The sequence below is a fragment of the Maylandia zebra genome, linkage group LG2, assembly GCF_041146795.1.
Source record: "Maylandia zebra isolate NMK-2024a linkage group LG2, Mzebra_GT3a, whole genome shotgun sequence".
In the NCBI taxonomy this organism is placed as follows: domain Eukaryota; kingdom Metazoa; phylum Chordata; class Actinopteri; order Cichliformes; family Cichlidae; genus Maylandia; species Maylandia zebra.
In genome coordinates this window covers 15061431-15082514 of record NC_135168.1, presented here as the reverse complement: position 1 = coordinate 15082514, position 21084 = coordinate 15061431, and the positions used below count along the sequence as shown (strand labels likewise).

General features: G+C 39.4%; 1 protein-coding gene across 2 annotated transcripts in view; it reads left to right on the top strand.

Annotated features, from left to right (window-relative positions):
* lingo2 (leucine rich repeat and Ig domain containing 2) overlaps window positions 1–21084 on the top strand; it is a 210956-nt gene that overhangs the window by 55427 nt on the left and 134445 nt on the right. For both annotated transcript variants that reach the window (XM_076889374.1, XM_076889373.1), the window contains exon 3: window positions 11473–11578. The gene's annotated coding sequence lies outside the window, so the exon portion shown is untranslated. The remainder of the gene's footprint in view (window positions 1–11472; window positions 11579–21084) is intronic.

Below are 21084 nucleotides of genomic sequence, written 5' to 3'. Positions count from 1 at the left end.
GAGACAGATTTCTTTCTTAAAATAAGGCATTCTAATTGTCCAGAAATGAACACTCCATCTGCTTCATTGTCACCCATGAAATTAAATTTTCACAAGACTAGCTCTTAGTTGATAGAAAATGCTTGAGAAACAACAGAATAAAAGCACTGGTACATTATTTCTTTTTACATTGGTTGGTCTTTTCATTTTGGTCAGTTTCCTCAAATATGTGCTCCCCATATGGGGTGCAATACTCTCAACACAAACATGAACACTCGAGTGCCAACAGTTTTTTTTTTTTTTTGTTTTTTTTTTGTGTCCCATTTGGATCTTTAGCCATCAGAATTGTTATCTTAAGGCCAAGAAAGATGCCAAGTGGATTTATTTTACCAAGTGGATCATCATGGCCTTGCCATATTGGTCCATTTGATTGACCTTTATTATAATTATGAATTTATTTTATTTTCAGTTCCTACAAACGGGACAGACATGACTGGGGGACAGGACAGGGAGAAAGAATGAAAGAAAGAGAGGGAGAGAAAGAAAACCAAAGGGGAGAAGAGACGGTGAGAAGGGGGGGAAGAAAGAAAGAAAAACAAACAACAACAAAAAAAAAACAAACACCTGGGTCACCTGTATGGAGAGAAAAAACAGAAGAGAAAGCAAACAACAAAGAGCAACATAATAAAAAAACGGCACCATCACAATAAACTAGCTAGCAGTAAATATCAGTAGATACTAAGTAATAAACGATATTGTGCAGCACGCAAGATAGACAGCGCACAATGTGCTTTGAGGCAGCAGCCAAGAAAGCTGTAGTCCGCGTCTGTGAATACCCATGTGTACACCTGTGTGGACCAGCATGCTTGCATTCCAAAGGTTTCTCCATGTAACGATCTGCTAGGGAGTGTGGGGAGCCACAGCCCCGTCCTCCAGGGTATGAAGCAGGTATGGAGGAGATCAAAACTCCAGACATCCAGAGGCCCCCAGAACACAAGAAACCAAGGAAGACCAACAGAGGGGCAGCCGCGCCACTGTCCCAGTAAGAGCTGAGGAGAGTCCCAGATGAGGGCTCACTCAGCAGCCGCGGAGCAGAAGCCAGGGGGAGTTGCAGTGACGCGCCCGTGAGCTCCGCCGGCAGCCAGCTGTACCTGAGTGACCGAGCCCCAGGCCGAGAGGTCGGGGGCACCCCACCTCCGAAGTGGCCCGAGCGAGCCCCAGGCTCCAGGCCCTGATAAGCAGTCGCCAAGGAGTGAGCCGGTGTGTACCCGGACGCCCACCCCCAGACACAAAGAACCACCAACGCACCGACACCTGAGGGAGTCCGCCACTGCCAGGGGAAGTGGTGGTGGGTGGAGATAGGCCTCCAAACCTTGGAGGGCCTGAGATGTCCCCAGAGAGGTGGTGTCTGATACCCAACCTGAGATATAGACACAGACATACAGGCACACACAGATACAAACATCCATTCCCACCCTCATGCTCTCATATGCACTTACTCCACACATAGGCCGCAGAGAACGGGGGTGAGAGAAGACTCCAAACCTCCCTCCACCCGCTCATTGTAGTGTTGATGCATGTGTGTTCTAAGGTGCAATTAAAACCCAGGAGGGCATGGAGCTACCTGCCAGAGAGCAGCAGGTAAGCGCATAGTCCCTCCTGCTAGCCCTCAATGTCTACGTGTATTCAAAATTGAGAGGTGGGCAACGACGCCAGGGGTGAGGTGTACACCCTGATGGTAATTTGGACTCCGTGTATCGTGCCCACCCCCAAGATCCTATATGTATGTGTAATGAGAGTGTGAGTAATGTGAATGTCTAAGTTGTGGGATAAAATTGAGGCAGAGGCAGCCAGAAGGGGACAGAGGGGGGTAGCCTCCTCTGCACCCTGGTGACATACCCCTACTCCAAGGCCCTGCATGTGTGGGTGGTTGTGGTGGAGCGGGAGAAGGGAGGCAGCTGGAGATGGGGAGGGAAGGAAGGGAGGGGCAGGTGACCCCTCCCTGGGGCCAGCTCCCCCGCTGACCCCAGTAGGCACTCCCATACTCCGCGACCCGCCAGGGAAAGGGGGTCCAGGCCCATCCAGACTGGGGCCCAGCGCAGCAGCGCCCCCCGGCCCCACAGAGCCCGGGACAGTCCACCCAACCCCACCACAGAGAAAACTGCACCCACCCCACCATCCACTCATCTTCCAGACTACATGAGAGAATAGACGCCCAGGCTGAGATCTTCCTCCACCTCTCCTGTATCTCCCCCTCCTGCAGAGAGTTCCTGGGGAGAGGAAAGCTCCTGCTAGGTGTGACAATCTCCCCCACCAGTTGAAGAGCCCCCCCAGGTGGCTCGACGCACCGGCGGCACCCTGCGCCGGGGATGGGCCCCCATGCACCCACCCACCCACAACCCCAGCAACACACAAACCAGGACCCAAGGCCCCGAGGCCCGGCCAGGGCCCCAGCCCACAGACGGAGCGCCCCCAGAACCTCACGCCCATCCCGGACCCACCCAGGGGCAGACAGGCTACCAGGTCAGTAACCCACGTCCGTCAGCACAGACCCTCCCCTAGCCCCGCTGCACGCAGCCGCGAGGAAACAGTCACCCGAGAGCCAAAAGAGCCCCCAACCGGACATGACCGCTACCCCGGGTTGAGCCCCCCAAGGAAGATGCCTCCGGGGAACCCCCCGACGCCCTAAGCCTGTCCCTATCCCCACACCAATCACAACAGTGAAGGCGGGACCAAACTATGACCCCCCACCCCCACTAGGTGATGGAGCTGATAAAAGGAGCCCAGAGCAATTGATCTGATGTGGTGGCAGAGGCTGTATCAAGACTAATGTAATCTAATAGATAATTTCTATATTGGTTAGAATTAAGATTGTTTTTATTTTTCCAGTTCATGAGGACTGTTTTCTTGGCTATGCATAGGGCAGTGAAAACCATATGGGCGATATTCTTTTCTGAAGTGACATTATCCAAGCTGCCCAACAAACACACTAAGGGGGAAGTTGGAATGTTACATTTCAGACACTTTGATAAGTCTTCACATATCTCGCGCCAAAACTTCTGCACTGGTGGACAGAAACAAAGAGCGTGAATGTAATTGTCTGGTGTATTGCCTTGACAGTGTGAGCAGTTGTTGGAAGATGTAAAGCCCATCTTGAACATCCGATGACCTGTATAGTGCACTCTATGTAGTATTTTGTATTGTATTAATTGCAGACTGGGATTTTTAATCAATTTAAAGGTTTTTAAGCATACCTGAGACCAGAAGTTTTGGTCTAAACTGACTGATAGATCTGCTTCCCACTTTGCAATAGGAAGGGATATTGATTCATCTAATTTAGAAAGTGTTCTGTATATTTTAGATAATAATTTGGGGGATTTAAGAGTAAGGAAATGTGCCGCACTTGGTGGTGTTTGTACAGTTTTTACAACACCACATTTAAACAGTTTTTAAATGTTGATACTTCATATCAAATGAACTATAAGCATTGTTAGTGTATTTTTTTAACAATTGTAACTAGTAGGTGTCAAGCATATGACAAGCTTTTTATATCATACCTGGGTACTATATACATGACATTAGCAAATACTGAATCATCACTGTATTATTACATCAAATCTTGTAATGTAGAATACATAGGATGCTTAAATAGGGAATTTGTGTATAAACATTGATATTTGTTCATTTTAGATGTAAGCTCCTAGTGTTTTTACTTTTCCTTCTTATTTTGATCATCACATTCTCATAGAGTTATTAGTAAACAAGACGTTTGCATCTGACTTCTTCATTCTGCCTTTTGTTGAGTTTGTGTTCATGAGGTTTGTCTGCCTGCATGCTTTTGGTTATGTCTCAAAGCATTATAACTCTAATGATGACGTGGAGAAGCATGATGAGAGACAAAAAACATGCTTATGTCTTCTTTACACCATTTGATTTGTTGTAAGATCGGGTGCTTTTGATGATTTCTGTTACCACAAATTTTTGTATTTCTATTAACACTGAAATGGACGTTTTTTGTTTTTAATTGTAATCAGGCCCCATCTTATCTTAATGACCTTATAGTACTATTAGAGCACTTCACTCTCTAAGTGTAGGATTACTTGTTGTTCCTAGAGTATTTAAAAGTAGAATGGGAGGGAGAGCCTTCAGTTTTCAGGGCCCTCTTCTGTGGAACCAGCTTCCAGTTTGGATTTGGGAGACAGGCACTACTCTACTCTACTTTTAAGATTAGGGCAAAAACTTTCGTTTTTGTTCAAGCATATAGTTAGGGCTGAATCAGGTGGCCCTGAATCCTCCCTTAATTATGCTGCAATAGGTGTAGGCTGCTGGGGGATTCCCATGATTTTCTTCTTCAGTCACCTTTCTCACTCACTATGTGTTAATAGATCTCTCTGCACTGAATCATACTTGTTATTAATCTCCGGCTTTCTTCCACAGCATGTCTTTTGTCTTCCTTCTCTCACCCCAACCAGTCACGGCAGATGGGCCCGCCCCTCCCTGAGTCTGGCTCTGCCGGAGGTTTCTTCCTGTTAAAAGGGAGTTTTTCCTTCCCACTGTTGTCAAACTGCTTGCTCATAGGGGGTCATATGATTGTTGGGTTTTTCTCTCTATCTATTATTGTAGGGTCTGACAACAATAAAGCACGTTGAGGCAACTGTTGTTGTGATTTCGTGCTGTATAAATAAAATTGATTCAAATTGAATTGTTAGTTTTAAATTCACAATACTTTTGTTGTACTACATACTACTGAAAGCTGATTTTGATCTGTAATCGGATACATGAACTCCACTTCACTACACTTTGTAGTGAATGGAGTGTTATCCAATATTATGGCAGAGAAACAATTAAAATATATAAACAAATAATCACTTCATTTACCACCATTTGAGGCACTTGAATTGTAAGCCAACTACTCACCTGGATTTCAGCCCTCGGCAATTCAGCACAAACTATTTCTGCTGAACTTCTGGATGCATTGCTAAATCCTTCCAAATCTTCCAGCATTGAAAAAAACCTCATGTGAAGTGGCTCATGAGCATTGAGGCATCCAGCACAATGCACTGTGATATTTCCATAAGTCTTTTTTTTTTTGCTCAATCTGCTTCCATGAAATCCTTTTTGATCATGTGCGATCCCTCCTCAGTACCTGGCTGCTGACCATTTTCTACACACAAATGTCCATTTGGAATAAAGAATGCAACCGGCATGGTTCTGCTTAACATTTCCAAACCAGACAAACTGGGCTAAGATACAAGCTGTTGAGCACGGGAAAGCTAATAGTTAAGCAGAATGGTAAGGATTATACAGTCAAAGACAAGCTGCTGTTCTAAACACAATATAATGCGGAGGACAGCACATCTGCTTTTGGTTTTGTTATCTGAGTTATTTCCTCTTGTTCATTCTGGAACCTTGTCTTAGGCTTGTTATTTGCTTTCTGCTGTTTACCAAAGGGCTGTTGTGAAGGAAGTGTCCAATTAGCTGTGGATTTGGTGGCATGTGCTATCACATCAGGGCTCACTGAGTCTCGTGTCATCTCTGGCTTAGTGTGACAGGATGTGAGGACTTCTGGCCAACAGTTTTAAATCACCTCCCAGTCATTACATGTCTGCAAGTAATTAAACAAAAGCAATTCAGAGATTTAGAAATTGTGTCCCACTGTGTGTAATCACACGCAGTGGGACACAATGCAAATATAATACTTTAATTTATTATATGTGACACATGTAAATGCATGAACCAAAAAATTGATTCTTTATTCCATGAATTTACCTTTTAGACCACATTCCTACTTCAATTTTAAATATGATTAATCTTTTTTTTATTAACCGATTAAATATAACATGCATGGCACTGTCATGGTCCTAGGGTTCAGTGCTTTAGTTTTGTTTTTTAGATATTGTCTATTAGTTATTTTCAATTCAAAAACAAGAGTAAAGTTGTAAAGTCTAAAGTCTAATCCACATTAAAGCTCAATGTTTGAGTTGAGTTTCTATAGTCCTGCATTTGGGTCTACACCCTGCCTGCCTCACAGCCATCCCCTAAGAGAATGACAACTAAACCACAGACCGTGTTGAATGCCATAATTTAGGAAAATCCCTGAAGCCCGATTGCTTCAGTTGCCTGAGATTTCAAGCCTGCATGCCTGTGAACTGGCTCTTTCTTTTTCACAATTCTTTGCATTTACTGCAGCTGCAAACCAGCTTCTTGTGGTGGATGCAGCAGCACACCATCTTCTCACCAGCTTTCCAATCACAAAACCACAAAATGGCATGAAACGTGGAGCTCAGCAGCAGAGAAAGATTCACCAGCCAAAGGACTTTAGACTGGGTCTTCAAACTTTGATGCTGGCCTGTCAGAGGCAATGCTGCTCTGTAGCCTTGTCAGCTCTTCATCAGGCCCAGCCTTATCGTTGGTGGGGTTATAGGAAGGAGGAGTGGATCCAGCTTCCAGAAGGAAGCAAGGCTCCTGACTATGTTGCTCCCTTGTACAGCCCTTGGACGGCGTGTGCCTTGCTCAACCCCAGCTCCTTCACATTGTGTGCATTGTGCATCATCTGCATGTCCTACTTAGCAGCCCTAGCCTGGGGCCGCATGACATACCCTGTCATGCGGCCCCAGTAGCATGACCCTGAGTCAGTGCGTCCTGTGTTGCCTGAGCTTAATCCAATGAGTCCCTTGTGAGCTGAGGTCAAGCCAGTGGGCTGAGCCCAGGCTAGTGGGTCCTGTGTCGCCTGAGCCCAAGAGCTCAAGTTTGTCTCCACATGCCAAGAAGACCAAGCCTCCTGAAGGATGCTGCCTGCTCAATTATTGCCAGATTCCTGCCAAGTCATTGAAGGGTTCTTGTTGCTGTTGTCAGTTCTCAGATAAGCCTCCCATGGTATTCCATCACCTTCACCGCTGGACTCCAGAGATTCTCTTTCAGTGCAGTTGTTGGCTTCTAGAGGGTCCCCTTCGATGCTGTTACAACCACCACAGGGATCCCACTTGCTTCGTTATCACTGGCCTCCTGCTCGATCAGATGAGCTCCACCTCAGCTGCTGGTATCCCACCCTGCCTTGTCACTCTGTCTTCTAGAGGGCTTCCATCTTCTTCATTGCTGGCCTCCTCCAAAGCCTCCAGAGGAGTCCCATCGCCTCTTCCATTACCAACCAAGGCGCCTGAAAGCCTCCATCTTCACTGCTGCTGGCATCCTGCCTGGCATGCCGAAGAGCTCTGTTTCCTCAATTGCCGCTTGGTGCCAGCAAGGCCTCCTGAGAGGTCCCGTCATGTCTTTTGCTGTTGGGGGACAAAAGAAAATTGGTGTACAACCAGTCCCTACATACTTCCTGTTTAAAGGGATCTTTTTCCCTTCCCACTGTTGACTGGTGCTTTGCTATAGGGTTGTCTTTTTAATACTTTTTAATATTCACTTTGTAATATTATAGGGTCTTTACTTTACTGAAGTAAAGTTGTAAAGGAGAGTGGGCCAAAATTATTTCACTATGTTGCAAAAGACTGATAAAGGCATACAAAAATTATTACCTCAAGTGAATGCTACTGGTTCTGCAAGCTATTGAATCATGAGATGAAAAAGAATGACTATACAAGAGAGTAGGTTCACGCTATCTTTGGTTGTCTCACTGCAAATTGTTCAGAAGTGACCTCATAAAAAACGTCCCAAGGTTGAGAAACTGTAGGAGTCTGAGTCAGGCACTGTGTACTGCAAGCAGTCATGCAATAAACATTTGTTTTGGGAAGACGCTGGCAGCATTACACTGGGGTGGACACTGATCTCTCAGCATGGGGCCAAAGGGACACATACACATTTTTTTAGCAGGATATTTTCCTCCCTTCTTTAAATACATTTTTTTTTAAAGCTGGTGAATTTCCTTCATCTTATCTCTGTCTGTTTAGGTTTTAAAATACTGATGCTTTCCTTACAAACCTTTCCTTTTGATTCCTTTTTTATGTACACTTGTGCACACGGATAAAAATGAGACCAGAGGTTACCACCTTTTATAAAGTGGCAATATGAACATATAGCCGCTCTGCAATGTCCAATTAAGTTGCAAAACGTCAACTGTTATAATTTCCATTGGCTTTTTATTATAAACACTAACTAACAGTATCATCTATTATTGGCAATGCAAATGCATTCCTTTTAAAATGCATTTAATGTAAATTATTTTTCACTGATTATTCTTCAGTCCAGTCTCAGCATGCTCTCAACGTCACTTGGAATAACTGAAAAACCTATGCAAGGTAAAACGTGGACACACTAGATATTGATTTGATTGATTTTTTTTTATGTTTACTGCTCTTTGCTTGAAGTTGATTAATCAATGAAGAAATGCTCATGACATGTTTTTAAGCAGCCATACTTTAATTTAGTGTCTAAAATTAAGTGATCTGTGCTGTATGTTAACTTCAACTAATGTATTTGTAATTTACATTGCATTAGTTATTAGAAAAGGTACTCTCTGGATTTTTGAGGTAATGTACATCATTTATGATGCAGTAAAGCAAACAAAACACAAACTAGATGCAGAGTTTGTATTAAACCTCTAAGGAGTTTTCACTATAATCAGCTCTTTAATAGTCCTCAAAAGTAACACTATAAAAAGACAGTTTCAAGTATTAAATTAATCATACATTCTGTAAAAGGAAACTTGTTTTCGTTTGCGTTAATAATATCAAAGAGTTACAACATTTGCCTTGATTTTTGAAGTTGTATGTAGGAAACATAGTATCACAAAAGTGAGTGAGCTGTAGCTACTGTGCGTATTATGAAAAAAATAATAATAGGAAAATTTGATATGATTATAGTCAATGCCAGTACATATGTTTAACCATCAAATGTACATTTGGACACAATGTGGAGAGAAGACCAGAAATCTTTGTCACTAGTGTTCTTGTTGTGTGTGCAATGTAATTGAGATTTGCACAATAGTACTATACCTAAAAGCCTCATTTGGCACATTTATGTCATCAGCTCAGTTCAATGTGCAATCTTGGACTTGTCCTTTGTGGCTGCTTACATTAAGAAAAAAATGCGGCTTGAGCTGATTAACAGCGTAACTGATGATGACTGCTCTCGAATCTGGCTGACTTCAGACTTTGAAATCTACAAAATAGAAATTTGAAATAACTCATGCCAGATGAACAAGTGAACCAAGGTGATAAATTCAGCAGGGGAGCAATGATAAACTGGGTAGGTTTAAGGAAACAAGCAAGTGATTGAACGTTTGATTTCGTTCCACTTGTAGCTGTGGGGCTTCACTGGAAGGAAAAGACATCATGCAGCAGCAAAAAGCATATAAATTAAATAGCCATCAATTTATGGTTTGGGAAAGATAGTTTATCATCTTTGAAAAGCAAGCTATTCATTGGCTCTATTATTTACGTAACAAGGACAAAAAGACTGAGGTGAGTTGAGCCTTGTTGACAGTGTGGCCTTTTGTTCCTGGCGAGGACAGTTGCTAGATTGAATTGATCTGACTTTAGAGCCTAACGTTTATCTTGGTCAGTCATATCTGATCTTTGGCTGTCAGGTGGAGATGGGTTCCTTGAAGAAATAAACTGCTTGTAGAGCTAGTGAAGGATCTGCTTTGTCTGTATACTATAGTGGCAGCATATCCAAATCAGCCAAAAGTGTATGTTTCTCGAATTAGAACAATTTTAGATAATAAAATAATTAAACCTGTAGAAAAAAGTATTTATCCCCATGTTACATGCCATTAGACTAATATGATAAATAATAAACGAGGAACTTAAAAAGATATTTATTTAGAGCTGTTTAAGTTCAAATTATTAATATTGCACCAAAGTCGAATAGAAAACACTCCATTACTTTCCTCCAGTCATATTTTCCATGGATAATTTCCCATTAGTTCACTTCTCTCCAAGAACTTCCCCACAAATACATCAAACAAACAAATGGGGAGAAAAAAAACAATTACAACAACAATTTAAAAAACAAAACAAAACATAAAAACAACTTTCACTTCTGCTGGCACAGTTTCGGTTCAGTACAGTCACTCCACTTTGAAAGCTGTGAGCTGATCCTTTTGACCGTGTCTTTTGCTACCTGGGCCATTTCTAAACCAGAGATCATAATCCTCGAAGGGCCCTCATTAAGTCTTTGCTCCAATTAAGCCACACACATTTCGCCACAGCACAATTGCTTTGTACCACAGCACACAAATCCTTCAACAGTGGATTAGGCTGTTCAGTGGGTGGGATGAAAATAGCAGCGCTGGTATGTCAGTGGAAGAGGTGAGCACTCCTTAAGTGTCAGCAGCCAAGGGAACTATGTTAGAGGTAATATTAACCTAAAAACTTCGTCATAATAGATATGGCCTATTTAGATATCTCAAATGTGGCTTAGCAAGTGGAATCACTAAGCAAGTGCTGCTGAACTCGAATGGTATGTGATTTCCACCTAGCATCAAGGTCATTGAGCCCTAAATGTTTTATCTTTCACTGTTTCATAATCTGTTATTATCCAGTGGATGCATTAATGAACATGGTTAGATATATTGTTTTCACTTCTTAACCGCTTCATATTGTACATTTCTTCCATTTAATAAAGAAAAAAGAGTGATTGTCAGCAAGATATTTCCCCTTCGTTATACTAGTTCAGTCTTTAGCACTGGAACTGCCAAGGGGGTAATTTTGACCATGTTGGCATTTTAGAATTTCTGTGGCTCTGTTAGATCAAAATGCCATAAAATCATATTTCCTCAATTTTCCTAAAAGGGTATTATTCATCAAATATTTAATTTCATGGTATGAGATCAAAACATTAACCATTTCTACCTAGAACCACTGAGGAGGTCATTTTGACCCCATAGAAATTAAGCTAAAACCACTACTGCAACTCTGGGTTGCCTAGCAACATGTTTGTCAACTATAGTTTTACATATTATATTGGCCATTAAAAAACATGACTAATTTTGGAGTATTATCATTAACTAAGCTTGCTGCTTTCAGCCATTCATGACCAATGAAGCAATGACAACTGCAGATTAAATAGACAGTACAGAAAATAGTAAATATTTGGCTCCCTGCCTTTCTGTGAAATAGAGTGACAAAAAGTCAGCTCTTCTAGTGTGGAGTTATCTTAAAACTGTTGCTGATGTGCATTTTAACATTGTACAGTCAAGTAAGGCACATTCACTATCTGAGGCTGCAAAACTGAATTGCATGCGCTCTGCAAATGCTACTCACTTGTCTTCTCCAGCTGAAATGATGGCGTAATGAGGCATTCTTTGGCAGCTGTTTAGGAAGAAAAAAGATCAAGTTGACCAGGCAAGGAGAAAGATATTGTGCGTATGTCATACTAGTCTTTTCTTGGCTACCATGCGGGTGTGGTAGCTAATGTACCTCCTTGGAGTGACGTTTCTTCAAGTGTGTTTATCCTGGATCGCTGGGCATTTGTGGATGCTGACTCGTTGAAGTCGTGAGCTCTTTCACCATGTCTGCTCTGATTTGTGTTTCTTTTGTTTTATTTCAGACCCTGGAGTAAGTGACCCGTGCATAGAGTCACACTACACGTTTTCCACTGGGTTTCTGTGCTTCTACAACAGCTTATGGACATTTGATATTGGGAAGCTAACAAGGTATGTCACTATAAATCCATGTCTTTCTGTAATTGTGAATTTTGATATAAAAAAAACATTTTTATTTTATAATATAATATGTAATATAATATTTTATAATATATCACAGATAATTAACATGTTTGCTATCCCCAGCTTACACTTAAAATCAATTTTCAGCAGCTTTCACGGTGCATGTGTGGTTTTAGTTACATTTGAACAACAAATTGATGACGATCAGCACTGATCTATGTGAGATTGATCTGACTCTGCACCACCATTATTTAACGGTCCTTAAAATGCGAGGGATTGCTTCTCCCTGAGATTCCATTTTTTATTTATAAATATAGAATAGTGGACATAATAGTTTTAATTTGCCTCACCAAATGTGTTTGCAGTCATGGTAACCCACTGCCATTACATAAGACGTTAAAAGGAAAGGAAATCATCATTGCTAAGTAGTTTTACATAATTTAAAGAATTGCATTTGCATTAGTGGAATTGATTGGAAAATTTCAGTTTCCTTTACAAGCATTTTGTACTGGTATTGGTTATTTAACTTAATTTAAGATTTAAGCCAAACAGGATTCTAGATTTGAATCCAAAATGATGAGATAGTCCAGTTTATGGAAATGCCTGTGTACTTTCAACACAAGACTTACCTCAATAAGTATATGGTATATATAGTATATGGTCAAGATATAAAATATGACATATTAATAATACTGCTTCTGCAGGGAATGACTCTGTGGGTATCCACCACATCTAGCAGTCTGCATAGCCTCAAATGCAAGTGCTGTATGATTCTGGTCAGATCCAGTGTATTTTTTATTTTATTTTTTTTTGGGGGGGGGGAGGGGGGGTTACCATTTGTCTTTGATGTCACTTTTTCAATAGATGCACTAAGAAAAAAAATGGAACTGGTTGGAAATTAATGTGAAGGGGAAGGACTGTGCTGAACGACGTGAGGAAAGAAAATATGTCCCTCCGTACTCCCTTGCAGCCGTGAGGCATAACACAATTAGACTTTAGATTGTTTTTTCCTCCTTCTGCCCATCTGATTTCTGCTCTTGCCAGACTATTCTCTTTCATCTGCTTTATTCCTCTGTATTGTCATAATGTAGCAGACCCTGAGTGCTCTCACAGATCACTGGTACAGCTTATCAGTGAAGTGGTTCTGCTTCAAATTGGGTCCCTTAATTTAGTCTTTCTGCATTCATTCTCAGTATTAGACTTTCAGGCAGAAAAAAGATGGTAGTGGCAAAGAGGTAAGATAAACATACTTTAGGCAGAACAATCTAGAATACTACATGAAAATCTCATGCAGAGTTCGGGAACTAAGGCAATAAAGAACGGTGTGTTTACAGTTCTGAACACTGAAGAAGCTGTTTGCTTTTGGAAACAATTGTTGAGATCACCTATTCAGATCTATATGTTTGAGAGATAAGTCAAGGGAAAGGCTTACATCAGGTAAGAGATTAAAGTGCTGTATTTTCTTCCTACAATATCTGCTACTTACATATTAGTGTAAAAAAATAAACTGGTTATTAGCCCTTTTTTTCTTTTTTGGATATTTTTCATTTATTACTTGCATATGTAAATATATATTTGGTTTACAATATTACAATTGTACAAGTGTTCATGTGCCTCTCCAAATATATACAATATAAATTTATACACCAGTTAAGAGTCCACATTGGATTTAGTATTAAACTTGAGCATAACATATTTAGAATCCTTTCTTTGCAATTCCTTCTAGTACAATATCCTCAGTAAATTCTAGTAGGACAAAGCGCAGGAAACATCCACATATACATTTGTATACATCTTAAGAAAATAATGTGTTTGTCAATCTTGGTAATCCTGCTAAAATTATGTAGGGTAGAGATTTAAACGTAATATACACTCAGACAGTAATATAGAATAATATAGATCATATAAATTTACCACAGGTTTAAATGTAACACTAAATGTTACATCCAATTTCAGTTAAGTATTTAAGTGAAATTGTCATACTGTGTGGTTGCAGCTGTGAAGTGAGTTCAATGGATTGGCTTGTAATTTTTCCTGGGATTAATGAGTATGTTTACCCACTGGCTACCACACAGAAATGCTCGATTCTCTGACTTGTCAGATTTTGATGTTTTAACATTCCTAGTGCAGCTGTCTCTAAATTTACACATGAAATAGTTTTTAGGCATTACTCATGGATATGAGAGATAAAACAATATTCATCTGTGGCTACACTTTACTAGAATGAACTTAAAGGCATGATTAAGCCATTAAGGCCACATCTGCCAGCCTATTTTTTTTTTTAATTTGCACAGAACTCTGTTGTATATTGCTACAGTGGATGTGACATTTTAATTAAGCAAAGGCTGTAAAAATTATTACCGTGAGGTTGCAGAGAGCTACTGCTCTCATCATTGTAGAGACTAGTTGCCATTCAGTCTACCTTTGACAAACTAGAGCACCCGGAAAATTATCATAACAGGAATAGAAAAGGAAGGTGGTGTAAAATGAAATGCATCAGGGGTTTTTTTTCTCCATAAAGCAGTATTACTCTATAGTGTGTACTACATGTGCTAGATAGCTGAGCTTGTACATCAGTGCAATACATTGGCATTAGAATACATTTCAATATATTTCAAAACTTTCTTTTTGCCTTTTTAGTACTGCCTTTAGAATAAACAAGAACACTTAATTTGACACACAAAATGCCAACTTAAAAGACTTAAACACATCATAATAGTTTCTATATTATCTGTGTTTATGAATGCGTGGATGTGAATCTTTTTTTTCTTTGCTTTGCATGAGTAATAATTTATTTATTGCATGAGCAAACCATACCTAATGAAGAATGAAGTCATCTAGGATCAATCTAACATTTGTAACCCAACATGATTTCCCAACAAAAGAATACGAGGAAAATCAGCCTGTTTAATTTTACATAAACACTAAGGACATGTAGATTCCATAGGGTATGGTTTTAAACATAGTAGACATACATGGTAGCACTTTATAATAATGTCACATTATTAGGCACTAGTAAGGTGTTAGCAAGTGCTTAATTCATCATTTATATATCATTACTAATTGTTAGTATGTCATTTGTAAATACAGATATTTTTATCATTCAGTTACTGTTATACCATGTACAGCTATCACTGCTGTAACTACTACTACATCACTGTAGTAGCAGTAATATATATAGTTATATTGATAATATATTAATAATTTCTATCTCTTCAGCATCTTGTGTCTGTGGTAAAACTGTTCAAAAGACGATGTGTCCATGTATGCAGAGCCACTCTTAAACACATATACTGTAGTGTAAATGTGTAACAGAGGAGTTTTCAAATCACAACATTGTGGAGACATTCCACTGTAACTCTTTAACCTCATGCTAAGTTTACAGTCAGTGAGCATGTCCATAGAAGGTGCCGTAGCTTTAGAAATACGAATTTGTAAAGAACCTGGAACATATTTACAGTTTGATTTTTAGTTGTGGAAATTGGATGAATGTTTTGTTCATGTTTATAGGGCTATACATCTGGACAAGGAACTGCTTCGGTTAACTGGATAACTCTGTACAGCTTCTGCAGTCACTGCTACCTTAGTACATGACATGACATCATAATGACACATTATCAGAATGCCATTGTAATGGTACAGATTTTCTCTGACATTTAATAGAATTTCATGAATTGGTTTGATTAAGGGGGGGGGGGGGGGGGGGGGTGCTAGAGTGATGGATTTTGCAAAACATTCTCTATACACCCTTGTCAAAACACAGTTTGACTGGTATGGTGAGTGGGATGTGGCAGACAAACAAAGGAGGGTGAGGACTATCTCAAACGGTGATGTGTCAGTGGAGTTGTCTGTTCTGACTAATGTTACAAAGCAAAAGCAGTGAAACACAGTCAGCACTGTGGACAGCTCTGCTCTGTATTGTTTTCTGTTCAGGACCTTGGACAGTTCCCCTGAGATCTAAACACAGTCACAGAGAGAGTTCATTCACAGTCTATCTGCTGGACAGAGACCTTTGTACTTTCTTTTTCATTCAAAAAGTAGCAAATGAACTAATCTGAGGCTTCTCAGTTACCCATTAATCCCTATTACCCAGTGATCATAGAGTCAATGAGCAAACTTTTTGTTTAACTGTGTGATAATCACCTAAAGTAAGCTGTTCCAGAGCCTATAAATTCCTGGTTGGCGGCCAACCAGTTGCCTCGAGATATATTTCAGTAGTAGCAGAAGTGTTCCATTTAAATAAAACTGATCAGTACTTTAATGATCTGTAGATTTCGTTAATTATTAGGAGCTCTGTCTGCAAGGTATCTTATTAAAACCTGTTTTTGAGTCTAGCTTACATTTCAATTGGATGTCTTTAGGCTATAATTAAAAAAAAACATACTAGAATGAAAAGCATTGTCTTTTGATAGGATGTTTAATATTTTGCATAAGTACACTCAGTTCGTACAGAAGGAGCATTTATTGTGAACCATACAAATAAATGATCACAAAAATAAATAAGCAAACACACAAACAAAAAGGGTAAAGATGGAAAAGAAGAAGCATCCCAACAGTGGCAGATTCAGCATAAACCACTGCTTTCATATTTCATTAGTGCAACTCCGACTACCATTGGGTTGACATCATGAATCAAAAATCTTTTTATAGCCTCAGTGTGACAGCACATCTGGAACTATCTGTGTACATGTGACTGCTTTTTTGTTACAAATTATACCTCTACAGTTCCTTGATTGGACAATTCAGTGAAAGAACACACAACAAGCAGTTAAACCGAATACTTAATGAACCTATGTTTGTGTTCCAGTATTGTGTGGTTTAAGGGTTTTGAGTTTTTGTATGTATGTGAAATATCAGTATTTATACACTTAAAATGATAAGTATATAAAACATTACTTTCAAACAGTGTATTTATGAACAGCTAAAGCTGATCGGCAGACTACCATTAAATAAGTGAATTTTTCATGTACTGCAGCCTGACATTCCTTCCAGAGATGGCACAGAGATACTTGCTTAGTAATAAGAAAATAATGCCATCCCATTGCCTGCTTACACCTTCAACACATTCCTTTTTTTTCCTTTTTAGCATCACTACTGATGTAAATAACATTGCAGTCAGCATCTAGGTAGTGCTATGGAAAAGGAACACGTGTAAATGGAGTAACACTTTTTTTAGGTGGTAAAAAGTCTCCAGATATGACCAGACATACAGAATGTGTCAGCTAGGTAGTACAGTTCCCAGGAAGAGACAAAACCGTCGAGGAACACTGATCAATACTGTAAGATATAATGAAGGCAGGGCAGGAGCAGAGGATGAGAGATTATTTCAAATGTAAGGGCTGTTCAGCAAGTGAAGTTCTATAAATTGGAAATGTCCTATGAAAGTTTTTAGCTCATATATTGGACCAATATATGATGTTTTGCTGAATTATGTTTTTGTGAGACGTCTTGAGTTATCAAGGACAGTAGACATAAATTTATATTTTAGGCCCGGCTGGTGATTAGATTCACTCATCAAGTCTAACTTTTATAGTGTCTGGGGGGGGGATCAGTCATGATAGTTCATTAAAGATCTACTTACATCTTGTTGGATTCAGTTGGCTAAATCTTCAAAGAGCAGCAGCACAGGTCAGCTCATCACAGCTTGTGATAATCTGACCTGTAGAAAAATCTACTGGAGCTCACAAAACAAGTTACCATGTGACTTTCCTCTAATTCATTCTTTTCCCTACATTGCACATCTACACCCGATCTTAAGATTTCCCCACTATCTTCCAAATCCCGCTTTAACCCCTGGTTATACAAACTGTCCAATAGCAGAGTTTGAATGACAGCACAAGGTCTTCATGTCAAGTAATTTTTCTTTCACTACAGCGCTGCATGTTTTTCCTTCCCTTGTCTGTAAATCAACACCATTATCATTTTTCTCACAGTCAGAGCCTTACCTTGAGTCTGCTGAATCATGCTGTGTACACTGTGAAAGACTGGGGACTGCATGCATTACATGAAAAATTTCTCTGGGAGAAAAGTTCAAGAGACAAATTTTGAGGTTTTTCAAACCCTGACAATACATGTCCTATGGGGGGAAAAGTATGAAGTTTCAAACATAAATACATTTCACATTTTCTCCAACACTCAGGAATAAATTTGAGAGAACACCTTGTTCTGCTATTCTGTTATGGCTTGTTCTTGTGAGTAAATACAATTCACTCTGTGATGTGGATTACTGAAAATGCATGAACACTTTTCTTTTCCAGGATTTCTACAAGAAAACACCTGGGTAATTTACCTCATTTTCACTTTTTATTATTTTCTGTGGAAAGTTTATAGATGTCATAAGCCCTTTCTGTCATGTAAAAAAAAATCACACTGACAGTAAACACTATTTAGATGTCAAAAATTTGATGTCTTAATCATCAGCTAATTTTGTGCAAACTTGCTCTTTTTGTTTTTGTATGTGTGAAGAAAGGAGTTCTAAAGAACATAAGTGCTTTGTTATTGTTGTGTTAATTGCAGCATTATCATTACATCCATGCACAAAATTATCTATTAATTTTAGTCAAGCAAGTATATGTATTTGAATTGATTTTTGAAAAAAAGAGACCCTTTCAAATTTTAATTTGTCAGTTTTAAAAGTTAATATTTGTTGCATGTAGTCCTGAGTTTAACTTGTCCATAAATATCAGGATCAGTGGTTGTAGAAATGTTGCAATATTTAATTTCTTCCTTGTAACATTAGAATTTCAGTGGATAACCTCTGTCATTCTCCGAGACTTGTTATAAAGAGATTTTGTGTGTAGAAATTCCCTCTTTACACATGTTCATAGATCCAGAAGATGATGGAATTGAGTTCCCATATTGATTTGACTATAATAATGCAAGGCAAACCCTTACTACCAGTTCCAGCATCACCCTCTTCTGTCCTGTTCATTTTCACATCTGTCATGGCTTTTTTTGTGCATAATGTGTGATTCATATGTGGTTTTTCTATATCTGTGTTTTGCTGGGGTTGTTTTCATGAATTTCAGAATACCAGATGGTCCACAAATTTAGGCTCCTGTTACCTTGTTTCTTTTTTCATTCATGCTTCTAAATGATTAATTATTCTCCACTATTGGCATTCTATGCAATAGGTGCCAATAGGTTTGGCATTGCAGCTGGAGATTAAAAGTAATTACAGCAGTAGCTTGGCACATTATTATTTATAAAATTTATATTGGAAACTTTGGCTGTGTTGTATTAGATTCCAGAACAACTGACTAAGAAATATTTTTTTTTTATGCCATTGTCAGTTTTGTTGAGAGTGGCACTGACACAAGTATCACTGTTCATTCAGATTGTTCAAGATCAAAAGTACATTACAGTAACTGTAGTATTAGACAGTATTTCATCACATATATTAGGTCATCAACCTAGGTTTTACCACTCACTTCAGACTTTGGATCTGAGGTAGGAAAAATGTTTCAGCTGCTTTTTGCATGTTACAGGCCATTTAACTATCTTCCTCAGTATCACAATGTTCAGAAAGAACATCAGTGAATTTTTTTGTGGCTTTAAACTGCAAATGCATTTTATTTGCCAAATGTTGTTATGATTTTTCAGGCTGGTCCCATCCTAACAGTGTATTCAGCCAAGGCACCTGTGCTGGAAGACCACATAATATGAACTCTTTGTGTGCCTCTAATATTTGAGCATGAAATTGTGATTAGGTTTCTCCTTTTCCAAGTAAATAAATTGATGCTTATGCTGTGATTCACTATTTAACATAATCTTCACAATAACTGCAATTTAATCTCTCACCGAGCTGTGGTGCAAAGAGTGCTTGTATCTCCTACTATGTCATCCGTTGATTCGCTTCCACTTATCCTTATTAGAGTTACGGGGATGGGGGCTGGAACCTATCCCAGCTACCATAGGGCGAGAGTTGGGCTTACACCCTGGACAGGTTGCCAGTCTGACACAGGGTAACACAGAAAGACAGACAACCATTCTCACTCACATTCAAACGTATGTGCAATTTAGAATCACAATTTAACCTAACCCTATTAATTGCATGTGTTTGCACTATGTGACGAAGCTGGAGTACCTGGTCATAACCCACACAAATATGGCGCCTATTCAAGATGGTTGCTCAGGCCAGTGGACAAATGAGTATCATGTTTTTAAAATTAATTAATTATTAATTTAATAATTATTTTTTTAAAACCATGATAAGAAATAAATAAATACTCACTCAGTTCTCATTGTGACTCTTTGAGCTCCCCTTTAGCGAGAGCTTATATCTTTAACTGTCTGCTCAATAACTCAGTTCCACTCTTATCTCAGCCACAAGGAAGAGATTTAGTGTGAGGTGGGAGACCATTCTCTTAGATGCTGTAGGATGTATCTCACAGCCCAGTCTGTAAAGAAATACAGAGGAGCCCATCAATGATGTCTTTGAAAGATTACCATGAAGATAGTTAATAACATTGCACAGCATGTCACAACGGATGGTTTATTGATGGATGCTAGAGAGGCATTTTGAAAACAACATGGTGGTGAGCAGTTGTTTTACAAATAGGACTGCATGGAGAGCATCTAAATGGAAGAGATGGGTCTATTTGGGATATTGATTTTCTTCATATTTTTACTATAAACGTCTGGTTTAGGCAATCACTGAAATAAAAAAGAATACAGGATCATATACTATTTCTGATATAAAATTCCCATAGGAGAGAGACTATTTCAGTAAGTACTGATGGAAATTATTGTTGTCCAATATTGTGTCCAGTGCTGGCCAAAGGGAAAGGTATGATTGTAGCAAGATCTGACAATATTTGTGTGCTTCTAATGGAAATGATTCTGCATCAACCATTGGTAAGGGGTGCAGGAAAGGTGTCTGTAAGGTGTTATAGGTGTTACTTCATACTATATTTAAAGGCATCTTTAAAGTAGGCTTCAGTCAGTTCCTTAAATAAACCCATGATGCAGTAGATTCCACAATCTAGTTGAATGCTTTCCCGCACTGCTGTCGATTGTTGATCTGATTTTGAGCTGTGTGACACTTTGTTGATTTTATCGTGGCGTTACCTCTTTTTTTGTCTTGTGATTAGATCATCACATCTTCTGTGTTAGTGAGCACTGCAGTTGACCTGCTACTTTCCAGATTTGACTTTGTGGAACGGAATAGAAAGGATACTAGATTTTTCATCATACTTTTCATTGTCTCAAAAACAGACATTTCAGGTCCCATGATTACTTCTCTCATGAGAAAACAAAGCGCCACTTTGGTGACGGGACACAAGAGTGTGATTATGTGCTCTTGGGGTGCAAAGGGACATGTTTATACTAATACATTCTGACCCGAGATATGTTTGCACCAATTTTTCTCACTTCTTCCTTCATTTGAAGTTTTTCTGTGCCTCACCCTGTTCTCAATTTATTCTGCCATTTCTTTATTTATTTTCCTCAATTTCTCCGTACTTATATGTCTGGAATTTGTATGAGACACATTA